The following is a 13,077-nucleotide window of genomic DNA, read 5'->3' as shown; positions in this document are numbered from 1 at the left end:
ACTTTTCATTTGGAAAACTAGTGGCCAACTTCGGTACTTAACACACTTTTAACACACTTTCAGTGACGTCATTGTGCAGGACCTCAAATGTCATCTTTTTCGGACTGACTCACACATTTTCCCCGCCCTCGTCCTGATAAGTCACATCAATTAGCAGTCACACAAAATCCAACATGTGAAGCAGCCAGACAATCCTACTCTCAAACACGACCACGCGTGAATGACCATCGGGTAAGCAATTCCTTTTCATTTATCTTACCGCAACATAGAAGTTGTTCAATATAACCGTGTTTAACAGTGCCCACCAAAGGTAATATGATTCAATAAGACAGCTAGCTAGCTAGCTAGCTCGATCGTTAGCATGCTAATAAGCTTCCAGTAAAAGTAATGTGGACATGTCCTGCAGGCAAGGTTCTGGAAAACTTTTCTAAATCTTTAACAACACAGTCTGTGGAACTTGGTTTTGGTACCATATGTTTATTTCAGTGCAGTATTTGTTTTATTCGATTGCAGTTAATTTAAATTAGTTAGTACAGGTAGCCTAATGAAAGTGGGCCAGGCACTTCTAGCATTTACGCTAAGCCCGGTGTATTTACACTGTTTATTCTTGTGCTGATTCAATTGTACACCGTTTCAATGAAAAAAACAAACAAACGTTTGCAATGAAATTATAGCAGAATTCAGCTTTGTTGGTACATTTGGTCAAGACAATATTGTGTTACTCTATTTTAATTTTACATTGTTATCTGCCTGACAAATGGTTTGCCCGAATCTATTAGTCTGACCAGCAAATGTTTGATGAAATGAATTTTTGTATTTTTGAGGAAGAAAATAATATTCCTTTGGCTCAGTACTTTTTGAGCCAAAATAAGTGCTGCCATAATATTGTGCTTGCTTGTCTGGCTGACTTCTTCTCACTTTCCATTGTAGATGTTTACTGGTGGTGATAATGTCACAAAGAAGAACCAGACTGAGCCCTGAATCTGAGGCTGCTCCTTTTATCTGGAGTCAACAAGCCTTGTTTGAAAGCCCAGTGGATCAATGATTATAAAGGTATGCTATCAATCTACCTGCTATCTAATTCTTATGGCTACCGCAAGCATATGACAAGAGCTGCAACCAAAGCCTGTCACAGTGACAGATTTTATTCGTACATTGTATTTACCCCAAAACTGTCACAATAAACAGCATATTTTTTATGCCATTGATCATATTGGAGCAAAAATAATTGAAGTACTTTTGAAGAAAATGTTTAGCAGCCATTATCATTCAATTATTGAGAATATTGTATTGCCATGTAGAACTAGGAATATCTTGGAATGAAAAAATAGAAATAGAAATTATTCGGCTTCTGTTAAAATATTGTGCTTCACCAAATATCACAATTCATAAAAACGCATACATCCGTAATAGTCGAGGAAAATTAGATGCCTTTAAACTTCCTTCATAATGCTTATTTCACCTGATTGAAGAAGGCTGTGGTAGCTGTTTGACAAATCCACATTTTTATCAGCAATTTGTACTGCCCATCAAAAGTCTCTACTTAGTTGAAAACAACGAATGGTCACCGGAATTATTTTTCAGTCATTACATTGTTTTAGTCTGAAAGAGTATGTTTCGGGTGTTGTCTTTATTATTTGAACTCAGTCATGTCTGTTGTCCTGAAATTGTTAGCTATAAGAGCTGTACAGTGGTAACTACCATAAAGAGCCGGCTTGTGCTGTGTATGAAGTTTAATTTATTCAAAAGTCATGTAACTACGACATATTTCTGACACTCTATGGTTGCTATAATGTTGATTTTCATGATTTCAGTCATGCCCTCATACTTCCCAGTAACTGTAGAATACTTTTTAGAATATTTCTGATACTGTAATGTTGCTGAAAAACCTGAGTGTGATCAGGTGAAATGACTTTTGTCTGGACCTAACACTGGAGAGCCTGTGTTCGAATGTCCCGTAATGGCACCGTAATGGTGTTATGTTGCAGACACCAAGTGACGGGATCTTGACTGAACCTTCTGGAAACCAAGAAGGGAGTGAGAGATACACTTCATCCTTACAACAGGTTACTACTTCTTGTCATGATATACTAGGTTTGAGTTTTCAGCTTTCTTTGACAAACACAGGAGAAGTTCTAAATCAGAAACATAGACTCTCCATGATTTCAGTCGTCATGTCCTCATATTTCTTCAGACCTGAAAAACCTGAGTGTGTTTCAGGTGACATGACTTTTGTCTTAACCTAACTCTGGAGAGCCTGTGTTCGAATGTCCCCATATTGCTGTTCCACAGAACTGAACAGTGTTAACTTTCTATAGTGTGGTATATTCATCCCAAACTCTCCCGTGAGCAATGTTCAATGATAATTAATATGTATTCATTTCTTAACTGGTCAGAATGAAGAATGCTGAAACTTTTGACACCGTAATGTTGTTATGTTGCAGACATCAAGTGACAGGTACCTGACTGAACCCTCTGGAAACCAAGAATGGAGTGAGAGATCCACTTCATCCTTACAACAGGTTACTACTTCTTATCATGATATACTAGGTTTGAATTTTCAATGTTCTTTGACAAACACAGGAGAAGTTATAAATCAGAAACATGGACTCTCCATGATTTCAGTCGTCATGTCCTCATATTTCTTTAGACCTGAAAAACCCGAGTGTGTTTCAGGTAACATGACTTTTGCCTTAACCTAACATCTGGAGAGCCTGTGTTCGAATGTCCCCATATTGCTGTACCACAGAACTGAACAGTGTTAACTTTCTATAGTGTGGTATATTCATCCCAAACTCTCCCGTGAGCAATGTTCAATGATAATTAATATTTATTCATTTCTTAACTGGTCAAAATGAAAAATGCTGAGTATTTTGACACCGTAATGTTATGTTGCAGACACCAAGTGACCTGACTGAACCCTCTGGAGAACAAGAATGGAGTGAGAGATCCACTTCATCCTTACAACAGGTTACTACTTCTTATCATGATATACTAGGTTTGAGTTTTCAGCTTTCTTTGACAAACACAGGAGAAGTTATAAATCAGAAACATGGACTCTCCATGATTTCAGTCGTCATGTCCTCATATTTCTTGAGACCTGAAAAACCTGAGTGTGTTTCAGGTGACATGACTTTTGTCTTAACCTAACTCTGGAGAGCCTGTGTTCGAATGTCCCCATATTGCTGTTCCACAGAACTGAACAGTGTTAACTTTCTATAGTGTGGTATATTCATCCCAAACTCTCCCGTGAGCAATGTTCAATGATAATTAATATTTATTCATTTCTTAACTGGTCAGAATGAAGAATGCTGAATATTTTTACACCGTGATGTTATGTTGCAGACACCAAGTGACCTGACTGAACCCTCTGGAGACCATGAATGGAGTGAGAGATCCACTTCATTCTTACAACAGGTTACTACTTCTTATCATGATATACTAGGTTTGAGTTTTCAGCTTTCTTTGACAAACACAGGAGAAGTTATAAGTCAGAAACATAGACTCTCCATGATTTCAGTCGTCATGTCCTCATATTTCTTCAGACCTGAAAAACCTGAGTGTGTTTCAGGTGACATGACTTTTGTCTTAACCTAACTCTGGAGAGCCTGTGTTCGAATGTCCCCATATTGCTGTTCCACAGAACTGAACAGTGTTAACTTTCTATAGTGTGGTATATTCATCCCAAACTCTCCCGTGAGCAATGTTCAATGATAATTAATATTTATTCATTTCTTAACTGGTCAAAATGAAGAATGCTGAATATTTTGACACCGTAATGTTATGTTGCAGACACCAAGTGACCTGACTGAACCCTCTGGAGACCATGAATGGAATGATAGATACACTTCATCCTTACAACAGGTTACTACTTCTTGTCATGATATACTAGGTTTGAGTTTTCAGCTTTCTTTGACAAACACAGAAGAAGTTATAAATCAGAAACATGGACTCTTCATGATTTCAGTCGTCATGTCCTCATATTTCTTTAGACCTGAAAAACCGGAGTATGTTTCAGGTGATATGATTTTTGTCTGGACTTAACTCTGGAGAGCCTGTGTTCGAATGTCCCCATATTGCTGTTACACAGAGCTGAACAGTGTTAACTTTCTATAGTGTCTTATATTAATCCCAAACCCTCCTGTGAGCGATGTTCAATGAATAACAATGTTTATTCATTTATTAACTAATCAGGATGAATAAATTTGAATATTTCTGACACTGCACTGTTGCTATGTTGCAGACACCAAGTGTTCCGATCCTGATGAAACCTTTTGAAGATCAAGAAAGGAGTGGAAGATCCACTTCTTCCTTACAACAGGTTACTACGTCTTATCATTATATACTAGGTTTGAGTTTTCAGCTTTCTTTGACAAACACAGGAGAAGTTATAAGTCAGAAACATGGACTCTCCATGATTTCAGTCGTCATGTCCTCATATTTCTTCAGACCTGAAAAACCTGAGTGTGTTTCAGGTGACATGACTTTTGTCTTAACCTAACTCTGGAGAGCCTGTGTTCGAATGTCCCCATATTGCTGTTCCACAGAACTGAACAGTGTTAACTTTCTATAGTGTGGTATATTCATCCCAAACTCTCCCGTGAGCAATGTTCAATGATAATTAATATTTATTCATTTCTTAACTGGTCAGAATGAAGAATGCTGAATATTTTGACACCGTGATGTTATGTTGCAGACACCAAGTGACTTGACTGAACCCTCTGGAGACCATGAATGGAGTGAGAGATCCACTTCTTCCTTACAACAGGTTACTACGTCTTATCATGATATACTAGGTTTGAGTTTTCAGCTTTCTTTGACAAACACAGGAGAAGTTATAAGTCAGAAACATAGACTCTCCATAATTTCAGTCGTCATGTCCTCATATTTCTTCAGACCTGAAAAACCTGAGTGTGTTTCAGGTGACATGACTTTTGTCTTAACCTAACTCTGGAGAGCCTGTGTTCGAATGTCCCCATATTGCTGTTCCACAGAACTGAACAGTGTTAACTTTCTATAGTGTGGTATATTCATCCCAAACTCTCCCGTGAGCAATGTTCAATGATAATTAATATTTATTCATTTCTTAACTGGTCAGAATGAAGAATGCTGAATATTTTGACACCGTGATGTTATGTTGCAGACACCAAGTGACCTGACTGAACCCTCTGGAGACCATGAATGGAGTGAGAGATCCACTTCATTCTTACAACAGGTTACTACTTCTTATCATGATATACTAGGTTTGAGTTTTCAGCTTTCTTTGACAAACACAGGAGAAGTTATGAGTCAGAAACATAGACTCTCCATGATTTCAGTCGTCATGTCCTCATATTTCTTCAGACCTGAAAAACCTGAGTGTGTTTCAGGTGACATGACTTTTGTCTTAACCTAACTCTGGAGAGCCTGTGTTCGAATGTCCCCATATTGCTGTTCCACAGAACTGAACAGTGTTAACTTTCTATAGTGTGGTATATTCATCCCAAACTCTCCCGTGAGCAATGTTCAATGATAATTAATATTTATTCATTTCTTAACTGGTCAGAATGAAGAATGCTGAATATGTTGACACCGTAATGTTATGTTGCAGACACCAAGTGACCTGACTGAACCCTCTGGAGACCATGAATGGAGTGAGAGATCCACTTCATTCTTACAACAGGTTACTACTTCTTATCATGATATACTAGGTTTGAGTTTTCAGCTTTCTTTGACAAACACAGGAGAAGTTATAAATCAGAAACATAGACTCTCCATAATTTCAGTCGTCATGTCCTCATATTTCTTCAGACCTGAAAAACCTGAGTGTGTTTCAGGTGACATGACTTTTGTCTTAACCTAACTCTGGAGAGCCTGTGTTCGAATGTCCCCATATTGCTGTTCCACAGAACTGAACAGTGTTAACTTTCTATAGTGTGGTATATTCATCCCAAACTCTCCCGTGAGCAATGTTCAATGATAATTAATATTTATTCATTTCTTAACTGGTCAAAATGAAGAATGCTGAATATTTTGACACCGTAATGTTATGTTGCAGACACCAAGTGACCTGACTGAACCCTCTGGAGACCATGAATGGAATGATAGATACACTTCATCCTTACAACAGGTTACTACTTCTTGTTATGATATACTAGGTTTGAGTTTTCAGCTTTCTTTGACAAACACAGAAGAAGTTATAAATCAGAAACATGGACTCTCCATGATTTCAGTCGTCATGTCCTCATATTTCTTTAGACCTGAAAAACCGGAGTGTGTTTCAGGTGATATGATTTTTGTCTGGACTTAACTCTGGAGAGCCTGTGTTCGAATGTCCCCATATTGCTGTTACACAGAGCTGAACAGTGTTAACTTTCTATAGTGTCTTATATTAATCCCAAACCCTCCTGTGAGCGATGTTCAATGAATAACAATGTTTATTCATTTATTAACTAATCAGGATGTATAAATTTGAATATTTCTGACACTGCACTGTTGCTATGTTGCAGACACCAAGTGTTCCGATCCTGATGAAACCTTTTGAAGATCAAGAAAGGAGTGGAAGATCCACTTCTTCCTTACAACAGGTTACTACGTCTTATCATTATATACTAGGTTTGAGTTTTCAGCTTTCTTTGACAAACACAGGAGAAGTTATAAGTCAGAAACATGGACTCTCCATGATTTCAGTCGTCATGTCCTCATATTTCTTCAGACCTGAAAAACCTGAGTGTGTTTCAGGTGACATGACTTTTGTCTTAACCTAACTCTGGAGAGCCTGTGTTCGAATGTCCCCATATTGCTGTTCCACAGAACTGAACAGTGTTAACTTTCTATAGTGTGGTATATTCATCCCAAACTCTCCCGTGAGCAATGTTCAATGATAATTAATATTTATTCATTTCTTAACTGGTCAAAATGAAGAATGCTGAATATTTTGACACCGTGATGTTATGTTGCAGACACCAAGTGACTTGACTGAACCCTCTGGAGACCATGAATGGAGTGAGAGATCCACTTCATTCTTACAACAGGTTACTACTTCTTATCATGATATACTAGGTTTGAGTTTTCAGCTTTCTTTGACAAACACAGGAGAAGTTATAAGTCAGAAACATAGACTCTCCATGATTTCAGTCGTCATGTCGTCATATTTCTTCAGACCTGAAAAACCTGAGTGTGTTTCAGGTGACATGACTTTTGTCTTAACCTAACTCTGGAGAGCCTGTGTTCGAATGTCCCCATATTGCTGTTCCACAGAACTGAACAGTGTTAACTTTCTATAGTGTGGTATATTCATCCCAAACTCTCCCGTGAGCAATGTTCAATGATAATTAATATTTATTCATTTCTTAACTGGTCAAAATGAAGAATGCTGAATATTTTGACACCGTAATGTTATGTTGCAGACACCAAGTGACCTGACTGAACCCTCTGGAGACCATGAATGGAATGATAGATACACTTCATCCTTACAACAGGTTACTACTTCTTGTCATGATATACTAGGTTTGAGTTTTCAGCTTTCTTTGACAAACACAGGAGAAGTTATAAGTCAGAAACATGGACTCTCCATGATTTCAGTCGTCATGTCCTCATATTTCTTGAGACCTGAAAAACCTGAGTGTGTTTCAGGTGACATGACTTTTGTCTTAACCTAACTCTGGAGAGCCTGTGTTCGAATGTCCCCATATTGCTGTTCCACAGAACTGAACAGTGTTAACTTTCTATAGTGTGGTATATTCATCCCAAACTCTCCCGTGAGCAATGTTCAATGATAATTAATATTTATTCATTTCTTAACTGGTCAGAATGAAGAATGCTGAATATTTTGACACCGTGATGTTATGTTGCAGACACCAAGTGACCTGACTGAACCCTCTGGAGACCATGAATGGAGTGAGAGATCCACTTCATTCTTACAACAGGTTACTACTTCTTATCATGATATACTAGGTTTGAGTTTTCAGCTTTCTTTGACAAACACAGGAGAAGTTATAAGTCAGAAACATAGACTCTCCATGATTTCAGTCGTCATGTCCTCATATTTCTTTAGACCTGAAAAACCGGAGTATGTTTCAGGTGATATGATTTTTGTCTGGACTTAACTCTGGAGAGCCTGTGTTCGAATGTCCCCATATTGCTGTTACACAGAGCTGAACAGTGTTAACTTTCTATAGTGTCTTATATTAATCCCAAACCCTCCTGTGAGCGATGTTCAATGAATAACAATGTTTATTCATTTATTAACTAATCAGGATGAATAAATTTGAATATTTCTGACACTGCACTGTTGCTATGTTGCAGACACCAAGTGTTCCGATCCTGATGAAACCTTTTGAAGATCAAGAAAGGAGTGGAAGATCCACTTCTTCCTTACAACAGGTTACTACGTCATTATATACTAGGTTTGAGTTTTCAGCTTTCTTTGACAAACACAGGAGAAGTTATAAGTCAGAAACATGGACTCTCCATGATTTCAGTCGTCATGTCCTCATATTTCTTCAGACCTGAAAAACCTGAGTGTGTTTCAGGTGACATGACTTTTGTCTTAACCTAACTCTGGAGAGCCTGTGTTCGAATGTCCCCATATTGCTGTTCCACAGAACTGAACAGTGTTAACTTTCTATAGTGTGGTATATTCATCCCAAACTCTCCCGTGAGCAATGTTCAATGATAATTAATATTTATTCATTTCTTAACTGGTCAGAATGAAGAATGCTGAATATTTTGACACCGTGATGTTATGTTGCAGACACCAAGTGACCTGACTGAACCCTCTGGAGACCATGAATGGAGTGAGAGATCCACTTCATTCTTACAACAGGTTACTACTTCTTATCATGATATACTAGGTTTGAGTTTTCAGCTTTCTTTGACAAACACAGGAGAAGTTATAAGTCAGAAACATAGACTCTCCATAATTTCAGTCGTCATGTCCTCATATTTCTTCAGACCTGAAAAACCTGAGTGTGTTTCAGGTGACATGACTTTTGTCTTAACCTAACTCTGGAGAGCCTGTGTTCGAATGTCCCCATATTGCTGTTCCACAGAACTGAACAGTGTTAACTTTCTATAGTGTGGTATATTCATCCCAAACTCTCCCGTGAGCAATGTTCAATGATAATTAATATTTATTCATTTCTTAACTGGTCAGAATGAAGAATGCTGAATATGTTGACACCGTAATGTTATGTTGCAGACACCAAGTGACCTGACTGAACCCTCTGGAGACCATGAATGGAGTGAGAGATCCACTTCATTCTTACAACAGGTTACTACTTCTTATCATGATATACTAGGTTTGAGTTTTCAGCTTTCTTTGACAAACACAGGAGAAGTTATAAATCAGAAACATAGACTCTCCATGATTTCAGTCGTCATGTCCTCATATTTCTTTAGACCTGAAAAACCGGAGTGTGTTTCAGGTGATATGATTTTTGTCTGGACTTAACTCTGGAGAGCCTGTGTTCGAATGTCCCCATATTGCTGTTACACAGAGCTGAACAGTGTTAACTTTCTATAGTGTCTTATATTAATCCCAAACCCTCCTGTGAGCGATGTTCAATGAATAACAATGTTTATTCATTTATTAACTAATCAGGATGTATAAATTTGAATATTTCTGACACTGCACTGTTGCTATGTTGCAGACACCAAGTGTTCCGATCCTGATGAAACCTTTTGAAGATCAAGAAAGGAGTGGAAGATCCACTTCTTCCTTACAACAGGTTACTACGTCTTATCATTATATACTAGGTTTGAGTTTTCAGCTTTCTTTGACAAACACAGGAGAAGTTATAAGTCAGAAACATGGACTCTCCATGATTTCAGTCGTCATGTCCTCATATTTCTTCAGACCTGAAAAACCTGAGTGTGTTTCAGGTGACATGACTTTTGTCTTAACCTAACTCTGGAGAGCCTGTGTTCGAATGTCCCCATATTGCTGTTCCACAGAACTGAACAGTGTTAACTTTCTATAGTGTGGTATATTCATCCCAAACTCTCCCGTGAGCAATGTTCAATGATAATTAATATTTATTCATTTCTTAACTGGTCAAAATGAAGAATGCTGAATATTTTGACACCGTGATGTTATGTTGCAGACACCAAGTGACTTGACTGAACCCTCTGGAGACCATGAATGGAGTGAGAGATCCACTTCATTCTTACAACAGGTTACTACTTCTTATCATGATATACTAGGTTTGAGTTTTCAGCTTTCTTTGACAAACACAGGAGAAGTTATAAGTCAGAAACATAGACTCTCCATGATTTCAGTCGTCATGTCGTCATATTTCTTCAGACCTGAAAAACCTGAGTGTGTTTCAGGTGACATGACTTTTGTCTTAACCTAACTCTGGAGAGCCTGTGTTCGAATGTCCCCATATTGCTGTTCCACAGAACTGAACAGTGTTAACTTTCTATAGTGTGGTATATTCATCCCAAACTCTCCCGTGAGCAATGTTCAATGATAATTAATATTTATTCATTTCTTAACTGGTCAAAATGAAGAATGCTGAATATTTTGACACCGTAATGTTATGTTGCAGACACCAAGTGACCTGACTGAACCCTCTGGAGACCATGAATGGAATGATAGATACACTTCATCCTTACAACAGGTTACTACTTCTTGTCATGATATACTAGGTTTGAGTTTTCAGCTTTCTTTGACAAACACAGAAGAAGTTATAAATCAGAAACATGGACTCTCCATGATTTCAGTCGTCATGTCCTCATATTTCTTTAGACCTGAAAAACCGGAGTGTGTTTCAGGTGATATGATTTTTGTCTGGACTTAACTCTGGAGAGCCTGTGTTCGAATGTCCCCATATTGCTGTTACACAGAGCTGAACAGTGTTAACTTTCTATAGTGTCTTATATTAATCCCAAACCCTCCTGTGAGCGATGTTCAATGAATAACAATGTTTATTCATTTATTAACTAATCAGGATGAATAAATTTGAATATTTCTGACACTGCACTGTTGCTATGTTGCAGACACCAAGTGTTCCGATCCTGATGAAACCTTTTGAAGATCAAGAAAGGAGTGGAAGATCCACTTCTTCCTTACAACAGGTTACTACGTCTTATCATTATATACTAGGTTTGAGTTTTCAGCTTTCTTTGACAAACACAGGAGAAGTTATAAATCAGAAACATGGACTCTCCATGATTTCAGTCGTCATGTCCTCATATTTCTTCAGACCTGAAAAACCTGAGTGTGTTTCAGGTGACATGACTTTTGTCTTAACCTAACTCTGGAGAGCCTGTGTTCGAATGTCCCCATATTGCTGTTCCACAGAACTGAACAGTGTTAACTTTCTATAGTGTGGTATATTCATCCCAAACTCTCCCGTGAGCAATGTTCAATGATAATTAATGTTTATTCATTTCTTAACTGGTCAGAATGAAGAATGCTGAATATTTTGACACCGTAATGTTATGTTCCAGACACCAAGTGACCTGACTGAACCCTCTGGAGACCATGAATGGAATGAGAGATCCACTTCATTCTTACAACAGGTTACTACTTCTTATCATGAAATACTAGGTTTGAGTTTTCAGCTTTCTTTGACAAACACAGGAGAAGTTATAAGTCAGAAACATAGACTCTCCATAATTTCAGTCGTCATGTCCTCATGTTTCTTCAGACCTGAAAAACCTGAGTGTGTTTCAGGTGACATGACTTTTGTCTTAACCTAACTCTGGAGAGCCTGTGTTCGAATGTCCCCATATTGCTGTTCCACAGAACTGAACAGTGTTAACTTTCTATAGTGTGGTATATTCATCCCGAACTCTCCCGTGAGCAATTTCAATGATAATTAATATTTATTCATTTCTTAACTGGTCAAAATGAAGAATGCTGAATATTTTGACACCGTAATGTTATGTTGCAGACACCAAGTGACCTGACTGAACCCTCTGGAGACCATGAATGGAATGATAGATACACTTCATCCTTACAACAGGTTACTACTTCTTGTCATGATATACTAGGTTTGAGTTTTCAGCTTTCTTTGACAAACACAGAAGAAGTTATAAATCAGAAACATGGACTCTCCATGATTTCCGTCGTCATGTCCTCATATTTCTTTAGACCTGAAAAACCGGAGTGTGTTTCAGGTGATATGATTTTTGTCTGGACTTAACTCTGGAGAGCCTGTGTTCGAATGTCCCCATATTGCTGTTACACAGAGCTGAACAGTGTTAACTTTCTATAGTGTTTTATATTAATCCCAAACCCTCCTGTGAGCGATGTTCAATGAATAACAATGTTTATTCATTTATTAACTAATCAGGATGAATAAATTTGAATATTTCTGACACTGCACTGTTGCTATGTTGCAGACACCAAGTGTTCCGATCCTGATGAAACCTTTAGAAGATCAAGAAAGGAGTGGAAGATCCACTTCTTCCTTACAACAGGTTACTACGTCTTATCATTATATACTAGGTTTGAGTTTTCAGCTTTCTTTGACAAACACAGGAGAAGTTATAAATCAGAAACATGGACTCTCCATGATTTCAGTCGTCATGACCTCATATTTCTTCAGACCTGAAAAACCTGAGTGTGTTTCAGGTGACATGACTTTTGTCTTCACCTAACTCTGGAGAGCCTGTGTTCGAATGTCCCCATATTGCTGTTCCACAGAACTGAACAGTGTTAACTTTCTATAGTGTGGTATATTCATCCCAAACTCTCCCGTGAGCAATGTTCAATGATAATTAATGTTTATTCATTTCTTAACTGGTCAGAATGAATAATGCTGAATATTTTGACACCGTAATGTATGTTCCAGACACCAAGTGACCTGACTGAACCCTCTGGAGACCATGAATGGAATGAGAGATAAATTCTCAAAATTCTCAAATTTTCAAAATTCTCATTATTTCCTGGAATATCTTATTTTGATTATTTTATTTTTCAATTTTTAATAAATAATGCCTTCTTTTACAGGTGGGAATAAGAGACGCACGTGGACAGATTATGAAGTGAAGGCTGTTGAGCGACATATGTTTGATTTCATAACAAGCCATAAAGTTTCAGGTAAAACGAGCTGTGAGTCCTGTCTCCACGCAGAGCCAGCAGCT

General features: G+C 37.8%; 4 long non-coding RNA genes across 6 annotated transcripts; all 4 read left to right on the top strand.

The window, feature by feature from the left end:
• The first annotated feature begins 293 nt into the window (after nt 1-293).
• Nucleotides 294-4,841, top strand: LOC127592664 (uncharacterized). Its single transcript, XR_007960168.1, has 4 exons — nt 294-1,053; nt 1,989-2,066; nt 2,445-2,522; nt 4,697-4,841. It is a non-coding gene; the product is annotated as an uncharacterized LOC127592664 (long non-coding RNA).
• A 328-nt stretch (nt 4,842-5,169) lies between these two features.
• LOC127592769 (uncharacterized) lies at nt 5,170-6,975 on the top strand. Of its 2 annotated transcripts, none has more exons than XR_007960216.1 (3): nt 5,170-5,215; nt 6,489-6,566; nt 6,942-6,975. It is a non-coding gene; the product is annotated as an uncharacterized LOC127592769 (long non-coding RNA). The 2 variants fall into 2 exon arrangements; XR_007960217.1 differs by lacking the exon at nt 5,170-5,215 and adding an exon at nt 5,617-5,662.
• An 886-nt stretch (nt 6,976-7,861) lies between these two features.
• LOC127592725 (uncharacterized) lies at nt 7,862-10,119 on the top strand. Of its 2 annotated transcripts, none has more exons than XR_007960201.1 (3): nt 7,862-7,907; nt 9,633-9,710; nt 10,086-10,119. It is a non-coding gene; the product is annotated as an uncharacterized LOC127592725 (long non-coding RNA). The 2 variants fall into 2 exon arrangements; XR_007960198.1 differs by lacking the exon at nt 9,633-9,710 and adding an exon at nt 8,287-8,364.
• Nucleotides 10,120-11,448: 1,329 nt separating this feature from the next.
• LOC127592752 (uncharacterized) lies at nt 11,449-12,516 on the top strand. Its single transcript, XR_007960213.1, has 3 exons — nt 11,449-11,508; nt 11,883-11,954; nt 12,334-12,516. It is a non-coding gene; the product is annotated as an uncharacterized LOC127592752 (long non-coding RNA).
• The last annotated feature ends 561 nt before the right edge of the window (nt 12,517-13,077 follow it).

Source organism: Hippocampus zosterae, chromosome 2 (genome assembly GCF_025434085.1).
Source record: "Hippocampus zosterae strain Florida chromosome 2, ASM2543408v3, whole genome shotgun sequence".
Classification (NCBI taxonomy): domain Eukaryota; kingdom Metazoa; phylum Chordata; class Actinopteri; order Syngnathiformes; family Syngnathidae; genus Hippocampus; species Hippocampus zosterae.
This window is presented reverse-complemented; position numbering and strand designations above follow the sequence as displayed.